The following is an 18,606-nucleotide window of genomic DNA, read 5'->3' on the forward strand; positions in this document are numbered from 1 at the left end:
CCCCCTTGCTTCCTCCCTCCCTCCCTTTTCCTTCTCTCTCACTCATTGGCTGCTTCACTCTGTCACTCCCTTTCTCTCTCCATGCCACACTTTTCTCATCTGTTGATTGAGAATATGAACAATGAAACTTATAATACTATGAAAGTATGATCTCATTTATGTTTCTTTAAAAATGTAAACGCACATATCGTTTCTGAAAGAAATGTTCCTCTGAGACACAGAAGTATAATTCATGCACAATCTCATATTTTGAGTGAGCTGAGAAAAAACTATGTGTGTATAACCATAATCACCTCCAAATATATTCCAAGCTTATGACACACATACTCTCACAAATCACTCTTTGGACCTGACCTTGCCTATCTTCAGCTAATCCTGGTCCTATCACTGGCTTGCTATGAGATTTAAGGAAACTTGCTGATCCTTTCTTGGCAGCGAGTTGTCTGCTAACTGGAGAGGAGGAAACAGGTCATTTTAGGGGCCTCTAGCTTGAATATTTTATGATCAAGATGATTATCCCCCTCTCCTCAAATAAGGGTATCTATCAAGTTTGAAACAAAAACACATGGGAATTTTCCATGGGGATGGGCAAAAAGAAGGCAGTGAATGTGCATGAGTTTGTGAGAGTGCATGAGAGGGAGAGAGAGAGACAGACAGAGACAGACAGACAGATACACAGAGATATAGAGACACAGACAGAGAGAGACAGACCTCATATTTACATATTATTTTAAAAAGATGTTTATGTACAGATCATTTTTAAAATATTACCTAAGAATCTGGGGAACACAACTGGTGGACTTGGAGAAGGTGAAGGATAAAAGAGATTTACTACTTATCATATATGAATAAGCATTGTGTACCAGTTTAACTTGTCCCATAGACAATAAGGATACTAAAGCACTCTGAACATATAGCTTCAGTATAATATAGTGTGTGCGCTAAGCAGTTTCTGAACCTCTTCTGACCTGGAAGTCAATGGGATGCACTAGGTTGCTTCGAGGCCACACTTGCCCTGTGAAAGTGTCGCTTGATGGAGGAGGCTGGCTTGGCAATGGGATGAACGTGATCTTGGAGGCTGGCCCCACACGTAATGTGCAGTCATGCAGCCCTGCACATGCACCCTCTGAGCCCACTGTTTCCTGTAAAACAAGAAAATAATATGCATTTTGTAGTTTGTTTTATGAATGGAATCACTCAGTAGAAATTACAACTTTTATTCCTTTTCTGAAATAATAGGTGCTCACACTGTAGATAATTCATGCTATCTGCTATTAGCTATTGCCTCATCCTGAACCTGCCCCAACATAGAAACTAAAATTGACTGATTTCACAGACACTTCCATAGTAAATTGCTGCATACCTGGTATTCTTCTCAATTCTACATAAATAGTGACTCATTTAGTCTTCATAAGAATCATAGGAAGGAGGTATAAGGCTTTCACCCCCATTTTACAAGTGAGAAAATCAAGAAATAGGTAAGTCAAATAATTTTCCCAGAGTTGTAAAGCCTGCAGGACAGGAAGCCAATGTCCTGGGTGTTTATAGATCCATGGCTCAGAGCCCCCATGTGACACTGCCTCTGGGCAGAACTGGTAATACCCTGCACTCTAGAGGACAACGGGATTTCTCCAAGGAGTGTACTGGATATCCGAGTCAGAGATGCCACCTTGTTCTTTTCTCCTGCCCATGGGTCTTGGCCGCTTTTCTACGGCTGAGGTTTATTTCAGCTCACAGAGTTACCACATATTTTACTGGCTCCCAGACAGAAATGGGATGGCAAACGGGAATGACAGAGAAGAAGGGGCTCAAGCCATGGCAACCAAGAAGCACAGAGAGAAGGCGGGAACAGCTAAGGGAGACAGAACCTTCAGGTCACCTCCCACTGACACCCCTCTACCCAGACCCTACCTCCTAATCACAAGTCTGCTACAAACTCATCAGGATACTGATTCATTAGTAAGTATAGTGCCCCCCCAAGTTTAATCACCTTCTAAATACATGCAGCTTTGGGGGGACATTGTAGATTAAAACATAACAGCATCTGTCAGTAAATAGGAAATAGTTCATTCACTTTTTATCTGGATAGGAACAATGAAGACTCAGTCATAGCAGCTGCAGGAAATGCTCCCCAGGGCTTCAAGGGTCTGAGGTCAGGCTCTGGTTTCTTGAGTTTTCATTTCTGTAGCTTCAATGCAAATGGTCAGTATACAACTGTGCTTGAGTTAACTGCTTTCAGTAAACACGTTGAGTACTCACAGTGTGCTGCCGACTACTGTGTGCGACCGGCCAAAAGCACTGTGATCAGAGGTCATTGCAGAAGACACCATAGCCAGAAGGGGAAAATGAGTGTCCTGTCAAGTGAGTTGAGGGATGTGATTCACAGGTGAGACCAGCCAGTTTAAAGTTGAGTCTGACCACAGGAGTGAGTCTGAGAATAGAACATCCTGGAGGATTTGATCTCTACATTGTAAAATGTTTTGATACTCACTGGCAGATTTTGAATTTTAGTCAGTTTTAGTACTAGGGTGTCACAGAGTTTATTTTCTAGGGGTTCAATCAGTACAGTATGTTATTGTGAATGATAGAGAGAAATTTCTTCTTAAATATTTTCAAATACTCTGGGGTCTGGCTCAATTCATTCTCTGATTTCCCTCATCATCCTTGGCCTGGGCACATGTCTGCCTTCGCCTCTTGCTCACTTATCCTGAGAATTGGCTTAAGGGTCTCTATCTGACTCAGGGTAGTAGGGAAGACTTCTCTGAGCTCCTGCAAACTGCGATTCTACAGTTTTTCCATTTGATCATAGATTCTCCTTTGAGGAATAACTTTCAGTAACTCCTAGTGCTAAGAGTCTAAAGAACACAGTCTGAGCAGCACTATTCTAGCTGCCAAGGAGAAGGAAATGATGATACAAGGTCCCTGCCCCGGTGGAGCTCAGAATTTAGAAAATAGAGAAGAGGCAGGCCAAGAATTCTAGGCACAAAGGCCTAGAGTTATGAAACATGATGGTCTGTTTGGGAACTTGTCATTAATTGCAGCTGAAGCATGAGGTCCTGCTAGGGAAAAGGCTACAAACAAGCCTAGGCAGAGGCAGAGGAGGCCACATCGGGAAGGGAATTGTGTGTGAAGCACTGTGATTAAATGGTATCTGGTAGTAGGCAATGAGAGGTCATCGAACCATGGAATGAAGTCCTCAGCTTCCCACTTTAGAAAGAAAATTACAGAATGGCATTCAGGGCTGACTTGGAGGTTGTGAAACTGGATATACATGATTGGTTAGGTAATTACTGGCATATCCAGGTAGGAGATGATAAAAAGATGACCCAAAAATTCTCAGTGCAGAGGGAAAAGTAAGCAAATTCACCAACAATTGGAGGCAAAATTGACTTACAGACAGAAAGGATGGATGAAGCAAAGATGGTTACATGGCTTCTGGCTTGTATGACTGGGTGGAGGGTGGCATTATTATTCAGCAAAGAGTCAGGGTGGAGGAGAGGAGCAGAGCCTCAATTTGACTTGGGATGTGTGCTGACTTTTGGAATCACATGGGACTTGTAGGCACATATGGGTTGGAGTTGAGGCTAGAGACACACATTTGGAAACTCCCAACTTAAATACATTACCTGGAATCATAGGGGTGGATGAGGTCACCCAGCAAAGTGAGAAAAGAAGTGCTGAGATATTTGTAAGGAACAGAACCCTGGAGAACATCTTGAGTGAGCACAGAACAAGGGAGAGGGAGAAAGAAGACCAGCCTCAACCTGGCATCTCGCTCTTCCATCTGGGCTTCATCGCTTGACATCTGTGTCCTGGTGGGCCAGACCCCTGCCTCTGGCAGCTCTAGGAGAACACCATGGGCTGGTTGGTTTCCACAGGGGACATTTTACTCCTCCCAGTTCTGGGGCTAGGAAATCCAAGGTCAAGGCAGTCACAGACAGATGTCTGATAAAGGTCTGCTTCCTGCTTCATGGACAGCAATTTCTTTCTGTGTCCTCTCATGACACACAGAGGAAGCTGGTTCTCTGAGGACACTTCTAAGGATACTAATTCTATTCATGAGTGATCCTCTCTAATAGCTCCATCTAATACCAGTAACCTCCTGAAGACATCCCTTTGAACACCATCACATGAAGGGACAGACTCCTATCTTGGTCACTTGCCCTTTGCTGAGACCCAATCTCCAACACCCACAACTCAAGGGAGGAAAGGTTCATTTCGGCTCACAGGTTCAGTGGATTCATTGTTGACAGACTCAAGATCAGAGCTGGAATGATAGAAGGCCTACCACAGAGGAGAGCTGATCCCAGCATGGTGGGGAGGAGGAGTGGGGAACACACCAGTCCAGGTCACACCCCAGTAACCACCTCTTCCAACAGGTCTTGCCTCCTAACAGCACTCTCAGCTGCACAACTCTTGCTTCTTCCTACCAGATGATGCCTTCTAATAACACATTGCCCTATGAGCTCATCCATAGACGAATCCACGGTGGCCTCATCATCATGATCCAAACAAACAAGGCTTTAGGAGGGGGACACCCAGATCTAACCCACAATGAATGCCAACATATCAACCTGTGAACCTGTTGGTCAAGAGGCAATAAGCATTCAGCCCCTAGCACCCTTCTAAGATAAGCATTCAGCCCCTAGCACCCTTCCTGGGCCCTCCCCTACCTCTGTGTTTGTCCAGTTCACAAACAGAAATTGGCTTCCAACACTGACCCTGTGTTGCTGGCCACCTTGTCCACTGGTGGCCTGGCACAGCATCCTCTTCCAGGCCCCAAGGACCAGGCCTTAAAAGATCAAGAAAGATATCAGGGTCTGGATCACCCCCAGAGAAGCTCCAGATGAGACCATGAAGGGAATGGTCAAGGTAAAGTTTAAAACAAGAGAGAAGGAAGAAGAGCAATTTGCTCCCTAATTTGCTTTCAGGAGATGAGGAGAAAGATGGGAACTGGCATGGGAGGCTGAGAGCAACGTTAAGAAAGACTGGCTGCAAAAAAAGAACCAAAAGACTGTAGTGATGTTCAGGCTAAGAGTGATAGCTGTGAAGTGAAGGGCAGGTTCCCAGAGACCAGAAGGGCACAGACACTGCAAAAGGTACCCAAGAACAGGCCCAGTGGACTGAACAACAGAAGTTATAGACAATTTGTTAAAGAAATGTTCCAGTCATTTGACAGCAGAACCTAGTACATTAAGTCCCAATGTACAAATGAGTTTCATTCCAGGAGATTCATTTGAAATTGGATTCATTTGATAGTCCAACAAAGCAAATGTTATACACCCTTGACACAAATATACTACATAAGGTATAAAAAAATCAGATGCACACACAAATACTATATGCTCTCATACTATACAGCAAACATGCAGCAGCAGCACAACTTTCACATCAACTGGCACACGTGTGAGCTACTTCTGGGATTTGGTTGCATCTACAAATGTCCCTAGCTCAAGGCCCATTGTATCTGGGGAAGTTCACAATTCGAACATTATGAACTTAATAAGTCAGGGATTCACTGTAGTTAAAAGTAAAGGTCATGCAGGCAAAGCGAGAGCTCTTTCCAAAAGTTTGTTGATGGAGGACCATTAATGAAAATTTGAGCACCTCCTAGTTTCAAAGCACTGAAAGAGAAAAGAAGAAGTTTCCAAAGCTGCCCCCAGGGCCAAGGAGTCTACAGTCTAATTGAGAAGAGCTAAATGAAAATACACAGGACATTGTAGAACTGTTCAGCATTATCTCCACTCAGCCCCATTCTCACATGGTGTTTTATTCCCTAACTTCATCACAATTCCACAGACCCCCTGTGACCACCTGTGACACAAGCCCTACACACCGATGGTGACTTCTGAGCAATGCTTCAAGTCTGGGTCATCCCTCTGACCTCCAGAACCACAGTTCTCCCTGCAACTGACGGCTTCCAATTTAGCAGCTTTTGCTCTACACTATGGATTCTGTGACTGAATTAGGGATTACTTCAGTCTTGGTTCCAAAACTGAAGTCCAACTGGGGACCACTTTGCTGAAAATGCTGATGTTAGCTTCAGGTCTTGAAGTCAATGGTCTTCCAGTCATGTTTCCTGGAGATACTTTATGACCTTTGGTTTCTTGCCCAGAGCCTTGTAGTATATAGATAAAACTCTTATCTCTAACTCACTTTCTGGCTTTACCTCACTCCTTTTTTCCTTCCTGTGAAACATTTCTGTGCTAAGCTCTTTCTGCAAGTTTCTTGTATTTTTTTTAATTTTTTAATAGATTGCAAATTGAAATAAGTTATTTACAAACATAAATGAATATAACAATAAAATTGTCCACAATAAAAATGAAGAAAGAATTTACAGATCAGTCATAATAGTTCACTGTGTCAAAACCAAGAAACTTACATTCATATAATTAGAATTCTCAAAGTAGAAAGGCGTAGGCAATAAATATTTAAAGATTTAAAATTTCTAAATTTAGTTCAACTTATAATACCACATTTCCAAGAAAAATGAACCTTTTGCAAAGACATTTAAATAAAATCATACCAAGATACATAAAAATGAAATTGAGGGGAACTGACCAACTTATCTCCCCTGGCCAGATTCTAGATAAGCTTCAGGTTACAAAAGGGGCATGAAAGGGGCCATATGATTCCTTATTTGAGGGATCCACGCACTTGCCTATGACACAAGGATACTTATGACTGTCTTTCAGGGCGGAGGGAATGACGTAAGATAGTGGGTGTGTCTAGTTACTTTTTTCTCATTGCTAAGACCAAATACCAATGCTTGAAGTTAAAGGAAAAAAGGTTTATTTAGCTCACAGTTTGTGCAAGTTTCAGTCCATAATCACCTCCTCCAAGGCAGAGTGGTTTGGCAGAACAGAACTCATGGTGGGAAGATTGTAGTAAAGTGAGGGAGAATGCATGCAAGCCTCTTTTTGTCACTTATATGGTACACAGACTACCTGCCCTAGAGTGGGTGTAGCAGTCACCCCCTTAATTCTAGCAGTAGACTATGAATCAATTACAAACTCTAGATTCAGCTGTCTCTATAAAGCCTACCACCTTGTGACTGTTGGGGCTTTAGGTGGACATCTGGACACAAAGCATAACCAAGTACAAACCCTCTTAGGCTTTTCTAAATATTTCTGATGGGTCTGGTGTGCATCAGGAGTTCTGCTAGGCACAAAAGTGCTAGGAACTCCTGAGCCAGTAAGTGGACTGTCTGAGCAAGCTGAAAACCGGGCTACTCCAGGATTGAGCTAGGTTCCGTTCTAGAGAAAGGCAAACAACCCAGGGAACAGAGCTGGGTAGACAGAAGCTAGTTCTAAAGAAGTGTCAGGGGAGGGACAGGAGAGGTCCTTCTAGGCCTGCAGAGGAGAGAGTCTGGTGGGTGGGAAGTGGCCTGTAAATTGTTCAGTGTGGCAGACACTGAGGGTGCTGGATGTTGTGGAGCAAGCCACCTTGAAAGTGCGCCTTCAAAATAAAAAATAAATAAATAAAATAAAAGATAAAAAAAAGAAAGCATGCCTTCAAGGAGAAAGACTTCACTGCTTTGTCCTGAAAGCTATTAGAAACCAGCGTGAAGATCTGTAGTCACCAACGCAGATTTATCTGTTAGGACGAGCCCACCACGCAGACCTTGAGTGCAACTGGAGGAAGTGGGCGTACCTCGATTCCTCCAGAAGAAGCAGTGTGCCTCCCAGTTTTGCAATGCTGCCCCTCTAAGGAGCTTCTGTAGACACTCTTTCCCCACCACGCCCTGTGATTTTCCCTTTCTTTTTCCTGTGCTGTGGGTCAAACCCAGGGCCTTTCAAATGCTGGGGAAGCACCTTAACTCAGAGCTACTGCCTTCGTGCTCCCATGAAGTTTTAATACCACGGAGATACTATCTACCCATTTGTGTATAGCTGTATTTAATAAAATAAATAGGTTTTATTTTTAAATGATCACCTCCACCTAAAAAGTTTTGACTTTCTGGGGATGATAATGTGACAACACCCCCTGGACTGAGCCCAAGGAATGCCGACCAGTTTCCTCTCCACCTGTTGCCTCGCTTAGTACCCAGCTTGTCCTCAGTGTCCTACCAGGATCTGGTATCATTTGAAGGCAGAGGTTCTCTGCCTTGGAATTTGGGCCAGAGAGGTCTTTGTTGGGCGAAGTCAATCTGTGTGTCACAGGGCACTAAGCAGCATCCTTGGTCTGTGCTTTTGGATGCTAATAGCGTCCTCTTGCCTGGAGGTAACCACCAAAAACTTTCCCACATCCCAACAGTGTCTAACTGAGAATCACTACCTTAAAGCCCCTCATGTTTCCACTCTAACAAAGCAACGCCTGCAGTTCTGGCCACTCTTATCCTTGGAGTGGGGAGGGAAGCTCGGAAGAGAATGCCCTTGCCCCCTGCTTTGTAATCCTCTCACCTAGCGGCTACTTCTGCATCTTTGCTTTCCGCAGCACTGATGTCCCAACACAAGACGTCAGGTCCTGAGTTGATAATCTCATTACAGCTAATCCTGTTTACGACCATTCTCTTGGCAGAACCATCTCCTCAGGTCGCAGGCTCTTTCCTCGCCACCCTCTGCTCTCCCTGCTCCATTGTTCCCGGTGACTACAGCCTGGCTGCAGACTGAGCTTTCCTTGATAGTTTATCCTGTTTATGGGGAGTCTCCAGAAGGACCTCATCAAATGCTTCCATCCTTTCCTTGAATAAATGGCTCTCTTTGATCTGCACAAGGCAGAATCGTGTTTATCAAAAGCTGGGCTTCCTCTAGCTAATGCTGGAGACATCCTGTCCCAGAACGCCCCCTGAGAATAACACTTGCTAAAACTCAGAATATTTTCAGGCTTCTCTCTCTGTCTTTCTTTCTTTTTTTTTCTTGTAGTCTTTTTTTCTCATGCTATCTCTTGTGACAAGCAAAGGTGGAGGCTACCTGCAGTGAGCCCAAGCTGCCGTGATATAGAGCAGATTACCGTCAAACACAAAGGAAGGACAATGTTGATGATAACATAAACATTAGAGCCAGAACAATATACAAGATTAGTGCTGGTCAGGTGAAATCCCTTTTGCTATTGTCAATTCAAGACCACACCAGAGTTATCTAACAAGGTGAAAAAGAGGTCAGGGGTGTTAGTCATCTGAATAACTGGGCGGTGAAGGCCGGCTCATTTGTGGGATGAATGAGAAGGGGGATTTTACACTTCTGAGTTTTAAGAAACTGTAGGTAAAAAGAAATTCTCATCTGATGTCATTGTGTAGACCCCGATCTACAGGATCATAGGGAACTTGTTAGAAATGTACTCAGACACCACCCCAGGTACTAAATGGAGAAAATTGTAGTTTGGAACCCTGTAATCTGCATGCTAACAAGCCCTGGAAGTGGGATGCCCCCACCCCAAACTTGAGAACCACTGCTCTCCTTCCCTATCCTGACTTCACTGTGTAGGTACAGAAAGAGCATGTAGGAAGCTGGTTAGGACACAGGCTCTCTGGCCTGATGCCCAGAGGCGCAGAGTCCCTGGGTTGCTAGCAGATCTGAGAAGTCTGCAGGAAATCTGTGGCGATTTCGGCGCAGGTGGTTTAAACACCAGGCTCGAGAAAGCACCAGCCTATTGAAAAGGAATAATGGAATTTTCCACAAATTCAGTTCTGCTCCGGAAAGTCTCCCTTAGTGGCGAAAACCTAGCCAGTTCAGCTCCCCTGCCCAGGCATTCGGTGAAGCTGGCTACTCAGATTACCTACTGGCTCTTTTCAAGATTCCTCCGATCCTAGAAGTTTAGGCAGGCCCTTTAATTCCTTTCACCCTGACGTCAGATGCGGGTCCCTAACTCCAACGCTGGGATGGGCTCAAACCTGGTTTAGAAGCGAAAACTCTTTATCCCATTGCCACTTCCTTGAGCCGCAGTGCAAGACACGTGCGGTTTTCCCAGGAGTTTTGCTTTGCACAGCTGATGCATTCCAGGCATTGCTGGGATGCGTTCCCCTTCTCCTCTTTCCCTCCAACCCTTGGGCTGAGCCTTATATATACAGCCAGCCTCCCAGCCTGCACTACTCCAACTCTTGTCCTCCCTCAGAGCCTGGCCCTGAGGCCAGGCAGCAGCCTGTGCTGCACAGAACTGAGCTCACCACGACCACCAGCAACTCCTGACTGGCTCAGATGAGGACCTGCTACCTTGCTGAGCTGGCTTTCCAGGTGAGCGTTGCTTTGATGTGCCTCCTTTCTCCCAGGTGTTGACTCTATTCCTTTAGGTGGCTTTTTGCCTCTACTTTAACGCCAGTTCTGAGGGCTCTGACTTTGGCTCTTTACTCCCAGAATTTCTCATGCGATTTACATGTTCTCAGTCAAACTTCCTCTACTCAGTCCTTGACACCCTGCAGAGATGCTTATCCTTTTCCCCCATTCATTGTAACCACAACTGCTCTTATTTGGGGACCTACAGTAGTAATGGATCAGGTCCCAGCAGAACCACTGTGTACAGTTGTTCAGTCTGTGAGCTGCACAAAGACTTCTGAGCAAGGAGGCAAGTGGAGATGGAAACCCAGCATCCACTCTGCTCCCCAGGATGAGGGCCTGGTGCTGTGCTGTGGACAACTGGAGAAAGGTACATTGGTTTTTTCCCCCTAATATGTGAAATATTTGTGTAAACACATATAGTTAAGTTAGATTATCAACTGAATCACAGTGATGTGTTTTATTATCATGTCACTGTGTGAAAGTGAAAATTCTTAGAGTCTCTAAAAATACTTGGGGACAACAGTTCATTTTCACTGGTAATGAATCAACTTTCGTTTTTGAGAGATGTTTTAGGTTGACAAAGCAGCAGGAATCCCAGAGTACCATGCCCATCCCACCTCCACCTCATCTGAGTGTCCCGCCGTGCGATCTGCAACTTGAGTAGTGGAATGCTCCCAGGGCCTTCTCCTGGGACCTGCCTGTGCATCCCGTCTCCCTGTTCCCTTTACTTACTCCATCTGTTATTGGTAAATATTTCTGTCCAATTCTGTTTGAGTCCCTACAACAAAGATACTATCCACCGGGTGGATGAAGCCGTGAATACTTATTCCTCCCAGTTCCTGAGGCTGGAAAGCCCACGGTTAAGGTATCAAGAAGATTCAGAACCTGCTAAAGATTGTTTTCTGGTTCGTAGACTACCTTCTGTCGACTCCGGGGAGAAATGGAGCGAGCTCTCTGGGGCATTTTTATGAGGGCACTAATCGCATTCATCACGGTACCCCTCCGTCTCAGTCACCACCACCCCCACCCCTCCAGTATCATCAGCTAAAGGGTCAGAATCTCGGCACCTGATTTGGGAAGACACGTACATCTAGCCGTAGCCACCACCTTATGCCTCCCTCCCACCTGTCCACCTTTCCTTCTATGCTGCTGCTGCTGCTGCTACTGCTGTGCAAAAGAACTTCCTGCAGTGCTGCAGGGGGCGCACGTCTGCGCAGCAGCCACTGGCTGAAGGTGGCTTACGGAACAGAGGAACTGAAATTTTAAATACTACTTTTTTTTTCTTTTCTTTCTTTCTTTCTTTCTTTCTTTCTTTCTTTCTTTCTTTCTTTCTTTCTCTCTTTCTTTCTTTGTGGTACCAGAGATCAAACTCAGGACCTTGTGCTTGCCTGGCAGACACTTAGGCAGCTGAGCTATCTCCCCAGCCCCCCTAATGTATTTCAATAATTTAGATTTAAATAGCCTCGTGTGGCAAAGTGACTACAATATTGGACAGCACAAGTTTTAAGGGTTTACCCCCGCTAGCTTTCCCATGGTGACTGCATTCACAAAGTCCCCCTGCTGCCTACTTCATGCTTGACACTCTCCCTTCTCCTTGAGTCTCCCCAGTCACACAGAACAGAAGTGATTTCTCCTGACCTGACTGCTGGAATAGTTCGCTCCCATATTTCTCACATTTTATTACCATCAAATGCACACATAGGCAGTCTTTTCATATATGTTAATGTGTCATAAAATTTCTTCAGTTTATGAAGCTATTTAATGCTGCTGGCTATACCTGTTAAAAACTGCTCAAAACTCTTCAAAGCTCTGTGACCGGAGGAAAACAGAGCAGTTATATAACTAATACTTCCTCGGGTGGTAGCTGCAAGCCATGGCTGATGGGGTAACTCACGCCACCTGAGGTGCCAGAGTCACCACATCCAAGGTATAAAAATGGGAGAAGAAACAATAACATCAAAAGAAATTAAGAGTATGTCTAACATTCAGCAAGGAATAAAGTTAACGAGTGACAGATTGTAGCTCTTAGACAAGTGGAGTTATTTCTAAGCACATCCTTACTACCCTCAAACTGCTAACATTGGTCTTACTACTTCATCTCTCACAACCTCAGCTTCTCTTTCATAGAAGTGATGCTTTTGACCACATACACCAATATGAGATGTCTCTAGATTACATTTCTTCTTGGGTCAAGCACAGTCTTAAAAATAACCAGGATAGTTGGAATGAAATTTGGCCACAGAGACTATTTCACGTGTTTCCACCTATGCTCGGTATCTCCTTTCTCCACCCACCAGTGTTTTCGATGAGCGTACCAACTTTCCTGAGGACAAGACCAAAACAATATTTTAAGAAGCGGCAGCACTCAGTTTAGAGTGACTCACTGCTTCTGACTCTGGTGGCTACACTGACCACAAAAGTTTGTGAATAGTCTATAGGGTCCCTTAAAACGTCTGCACAAACCTTTTATTTCCAGTGCTTTGAACAGAAATAAACACAGTTGGTAAAGCCAAAGTTTGCATTCCACAAGCAGATGAAAACTAAAGAATAACTCTGAGTCCCAAACTAAGTGTGGACTGCCTGGTGGGTCATCTCTTGCCAGCCTGCTCAAGTGACTGGCCACTACAGTGCCCAGCTCTGTTGCATATGCAGTAGGAAATCTGTAGATGAAAAAGTATAACTGAGCTAAGGTAAAATTAATATTCTGGAACTTTTAATGTGCACATAATTGCCACATAGGCTTCCAAGCTAAATAATTTGCTAGTGGCAATTAAAATATGACTTACCTCAGAGTGAAATAATGCATTCACAATTAAGGAGTATCTGAGAAGTTTGTCTTCAGTCAGCTGCCTCAACAGTGTTCTTCTCTGTCCCTATAGAAAGTAAGACTAGGAGTACGGTGAAAGTAAAACGAAATGAGACCCAGTCGTCTACACAGGTGCTATCATTATGCTTCAAACTGCCCTTCAGCATCCTTGGTGCCATTAGAATCACATGTTTGCTTTGTCACTATTTGACTCCCCTCCCTCAGCCTCACCAAATCTGGTGTGCAGTAAGGAGTCTACACCAATCTCACCAATCTTTTGAATGAAGCTCTTAAGTCATTTGCAGTCATGGATGTCAAATCTCTGGGATAGGACCCTCTGTCCCTGAACAAGTGACTTTCTTATCTATATCTTAGTTTTATCTTCTGTAAAGGAGGAATAATAATAGTGTCTACTTGGCTGAACACTTGTGAGGATTGAGATAATATGTGTTCAAAGCTTAAAATAGTGCTTGGTATATGGGGAAGATTCAACATAAATGGATTTCAGTAATAATGATGGCAGTGGACGTGTAATGAATACTCCTTATATGATAGTTCTTCGTACTTTCTACCATTATGGAGTTTTTGCCCTTTGAAGTATCTCCTATATGAAACTTCTCATCCATGGTTAACAGGAACCCTGCTTGCCCTTTGTATGTTATATAAGGAAGTGTGCTTAAAGAGACTCTTAAAGCACGTGGACAGTGACAGGGTCCCTAGGAGCCAAGGGAAATTTACAAGGTATTTTCCACCTCCTCACACGCCTTTCTGCTACTTCCAGAATTTTCCCGTGCACACCTGTACTAACCAGTCCTCCCTGAAGGTCCCCAGCTTGCAGATCAGCCTCCCCAACAGAATTTGCCTCTCTTCTCACTGTAGTCAAAGGATGCCATCTATTCTCATGTTCACATAACTTACTGGTAGAAAGTGAACAGTAGTTACATGGTTATCATCAAGATGGGATTCACTTTCTGGGCTTATGACACTGAAGTGAGGGAAATATACGAGTAGCAGAGTCCCACTAGCACTTCTGAACTGCTTTCAACTCTATTCTTTCTAGGTTTTCAACACAGAAGATTTAGATCAGGCTTTTTATCCCTCTAGGGACTCAAGCACTAAGTGATGAGGCTTCCCCTTGCCTGAGGACAAAATAGAGACACATATGCACTCATATGCACACACATACATGCACACATGCACACACATGTTCACAAACACACATATACACTTTTCTTTGTCTCCAACCCCTTGATATTCCCACTCTAATTTGAGAAATAAATTTTCATAATGCTATAATTCTGTTTCAGTGCTTTCCATATACTGTTCTTTAATGGAATAAAGTTATCAAGATTTATCTTTTACCTTTTCTTTGGATTTAATTATGCAAGATTTGAGTTTTATAGCATTTTCAGGAATAGGTTTTGGCCTTTTGAAATTGAGTAATTTATCATTTATTTGAGAAATGACTATTGTAAAATTGCATTATTTTTAACAAGTTATATTACTTGGATCAATTTAATTCTTTTTGTTACAGAATATTACGCTGTAATATTTATCATTCTTTGAAGTACTGGGTAATGCTATAAACTACTCCTTCTTGTTTAAACATGATCTAACAAGATTAATACTTTTAAAAAATGGGAGGAACAGTTACATTATACTAACTTAAGGCAATTTCCTAAAGAATATAATTTCAAAAATGAGATCAGTATCATTGAGCTCCTTAATGTTAAAGGATTATAAATACTAAGAAATATGTGCATACTTTGATACATTCTAGTCCTCTGGGTAGAAGGTGTAAATAGATTACTATGTGTAAATAGATGATTTGAAAAACAGAGGAGCAGCTCAGAACATTTCCAAAAGTTTTCTGAAACAAGCCTGGCTCTAAAGAAAACATTTAGGACAAATTCATATCTCAATATGCCTTTTACCCTATGGGGAAAGCCACTCCTTTCAAAGATTAAAAGGACTAGATCTAGAAGACACTTCATTAATCTGTAGAGATCAAAGACTTTTTAGAAAAGGCCTTCAGGGATCCAAGCAAATATGGTTTTTGGATTTTGTGAATGTTTTACTCTTTACTTACCTTACCCAAACTGGGTGTCCCAGTAACAATTCTAATCAGATACAGCACTTAACATTGAAATAGTAAGAAAGGGGCCAGGGAGACAGCTCAGTAGAATAAGTGCTTGCCTGGCAAGTGCAAGGGCCAGAGTTCAATCCCTGGATAAAAAAAAAAAATAGTAAGAATGAAAAGTAAGATTCAGTTAGAACTGAACAAAGTATTTCTCTTATCTATAGCATGGACTTTTGTAGACCTTTTAAACAACAAGATGGGTTAAAAATATTAAAAGCCATGGGAATGATATCCTGCATGCACTGTGCTTTATATTAAAGCTACTTCCAGTAAACCCCCTCACTTTTCTTTCCCTTCCTCCCCCTTCTTCTTGTTGGGAGGAGTCCTGATCAGAAAGAATTACATAGCTGTGTAGTCCTGAGAGTTTGGCTTCCCAGAGACAGACTCTGGCCTGCCGGGCTAGAACCTTCTATCTGTGTGACCTGGGGCTAGTGGGACCTCAGGCTACTCATCTGTACATGGTACCCCACATGTTAACGTTGTCAACATTAAGTTGAGCCATGAGGATTTTGCTAGCAGGAGAATGGCTTCCCCAAATGCCTTAATTTTTGTTTTGATAAAATGTTATTAATCAAAATGGGCTTTGAGACATGTACAAATAGATGGAGTCAGAAATACAGATTCCCAATTCTAAGAGGCTAATGAGAAGAAACAAAAAACCAAGACCCTTGGAATCCTGACCCCTACCATGGGGATAGACTTTTCATATGGGCTCTGAACTGTCGTTCAATGGACTTGATAGCGTTAATGTACCTGACTGGGATAAAACTGCTAAAACTAGAAGATGGGAGAGCCTTGAAGAACTTCCATCTTACATGTTTTCAGGCACTTTCTTAATTTCTCTAAATCTGAGTTTAAATATGATTGTTCTTCTCCCTAATTCACTCACACCACACATTCGTAGACACCACTGTCTTTAGATGCTTTTGCATTGTGCGTAGGATAAAGTCCATTATCCAGAGATAATGGCCCTCTAGATCTGTCAGCTGCCTGTGTCACCAGTCTGATCTCTCACTCATTCTTACTCCAAAAATAGTGGCCTGGTTTCCAGTATGTTGGAACTGTTACTTGACATTTTTTGTCCCCATGTTGCTGATATCTCAATCATCTGCCTACAACGTTTGTGACACTCCACATTAGTGTCACCACCCCTTTGCCTTAATAAATCTTAATAACAAGGCTTAGCATCTTTTTCTCAGTGGGGCTTGTCTAGCTTCAGGCACTATTATACATACTTAGTTGTCTCCCTTTTTTGTACCTGTGGCTTCACAAGGTCTCTACCCCCATCAGAGAGAGGAAGGATAAGAAAACTACAATTCTTTCAGCATTGTCCAAAGTTTAATTCCTTTACCTGAAATGTCACCATCTGCTGAGGTGGTGGTGCTTAGGTGGCATGAGCACATGAATCTACCCTTTTTACAGCTACATCCCAGAGTCTTGCCCCTAGCTCCTCCTAAAACTCACTGATGGTTGAGTGAAGACCTCCCTATTATCTCCCTACTTCTGGTGAAGTCTAAAGAAGTTGATGCATGTGCAGTGCTTAGCACAATTCTTAGCCATAGTGCATATCTCCATCAGTGGTGACTGTTGTTAAGGATGCAAATGTTTAAGTGATAGATTTATTACATTTCTAAATTCTTTGGCTCATACTTCTCTAAATGGGAGAGTGAAAAGAAGCTAAATAAGCTGGCATTTGGTACCCATTCTTCTGAATGCCATTTAAGTTTTAAAGCAAAATGAGAAGAAACAACGCACCAAGACTACAATTGGAACCAGGCCAGACAATGGCTTTGGTCTGAAGGATGCAGTGCAATTGTATATTTGCAGAAGCCTGGAGTATGGCTGTGTGCCATGTGTAGTCACCCATAACCCAACCCATCAATCAGACAGCACCAGTTTAGAAATCATTTTTATGCAGAAATATGAGCTATGACAATGGGAACCTACAAGTTAGCACTTGAAAGTGACTACAGTGAACATCACATAAAAATCTTGCAAAACAGAATTACGGAGTCCACATAAAACTCTTATATATGAGTCCTCTTCCTGAATATTGGAAGATGAATGCTGTACTTACAGCTGGAACTAAAATAGGATTTTCATAGTGGAAATTAGGTTATACAAACATTGGTATAATAATGCAATCATCCTTCTATACACTATTTTAAATACATATGGGACTCATTTTTCAGCTGATGTCTTTTATATTATAAACTTTGCTGAAAATCTTGTGCTAGCTGGATGGTAATGATTCTTCGTGTGGGAAGAGCACTCCTACGTCAGAGGAAAGAAGGTGACATGCCATGTGTGAGGGTGATGCTTTAAATTTCATTTTTGAAGTCTGGCTCAAAACTGTGTGAAAAGGAATCAGTGGGGGGCATTTGAGAAAGGACAAGAAAACTATAACGCTTTCAGCATTGTCCAAAGTACAATTCCTTTACCCCAATAGCCCAAGATACTGGCATCGTCTGTGCGTCTCTATCAGATCTGGTGTGTCCATCAGCAATGCGTTTGACTGCAAGGAACAGAAAGCCCAAACAGGATGGCTTTGACAAATGGGAAGGTTGGCTTTTACACTTTGTAGAGAACCACGGTTAGATGGGTGCTAGCACTGTTCACAGTACATGGTGTCACAGCAGACCCTCCTGGTTCTCCTATCTTTCTCATGTGCCCCCCACAGTGACTTAGAGTCCAAGATGGTCGCTTCTAGCTAGGACTTTACTTCTGCTTTTAAAGCAAGAGAAAAGAGGGAAATCCATGTCCTTTTAGCAGGAAATCCAAAGCTTGTACCAGCACCCCCTCGGGATGGAAAAGGTAAATATTTAGCTGGACAAGTGTTTTGTGAGGAAAAAGGGAGAGGTGGACATTGGATAAGTAACTAACAGTGATACCGCGCTTGGTTTAGTGGTTTTGTATTATCCTGGCTGCAGATGGGAAGCAGGGCAAGGGAGTTGCTGACCTGGAAGAATTAACCATGCTCTCTTCGTAGGGAGTAAATGAGTAAAATATTTGACAGGCCATTTCTAGAAGCTTCCAAATCTGTAAGTGTTTAGTTAGCAAAAGAATTCATTGGTAATATGTTACCACTAACTTATGTTTGAAAAATCATTGTTATTTTGAATCATATAACCATTTTGAGCCCAGATAGATGCATTTCTGCCTGAAAGAAGATGAGCAATGGGGTGACCAGTGGCATTGGTTCTCAGATGACTCTGGATGACTGTGTATTCCTGCACTTTAAAACTCGCCCCACCTACCCTATGTCCAGGTTGACATGCAGACTTTCACCGAGCGAAAAGCAATCTGAACGTCTTCATTTCCTCTTATTTTCAGAAGCCACCAGAGCATTTCCCTTCTGCCCCTAATGGGAAACACATGAAGGTCACTGAACACTGGGGGCCCTTCTGTGCTCAAATTAGGTTTCTAAAGTAAGGACTATGATAAAG

General features: G+C 43.0%; 1 protein-coding gene across 3 annotated transcripts in view; it reads left to right on the top strand.

The window, feature by feature from the left end:
- Positions 1–10,033: 10,033 nt before the first annotated feature.
- The window catches only part of Lifr (LIF receptor alpha), a 180,172-nt gene continuing 171,599 nt past the window's right edge, over positions 10,034–18,606 (top strand). For 2 of the 3 annotated variants that reach the window (XM_004623427.3, XM_023711893.1), the window contains exon 1: positions 10,035–10,172. The gene's annotated coding sequence lies outside the window, so the exon portion shown is untranslated. Of the gene's footprint in view, positions 10,173–18,606 lie in introns of all 3 variants that reach the window. The other variant, XM_023711895.1, reaches the window with a different exon arrangement.

The sequence above is a fragment of the Octodon degus genome, unplaced genomic scaffold, assembly GCF_000260255.1.
Source record: "Octodon degus isolate 3935 unplaced genomic scaffold, OctDeg1.0 scaffold00002, whole genome shotgun sequence".
NCBI classification, from domain to species: Eukaryota; Metazoa; Chordata; class Mammalia; order Rodentia; family Octodontidae; genus Octodon; species Octodon degus.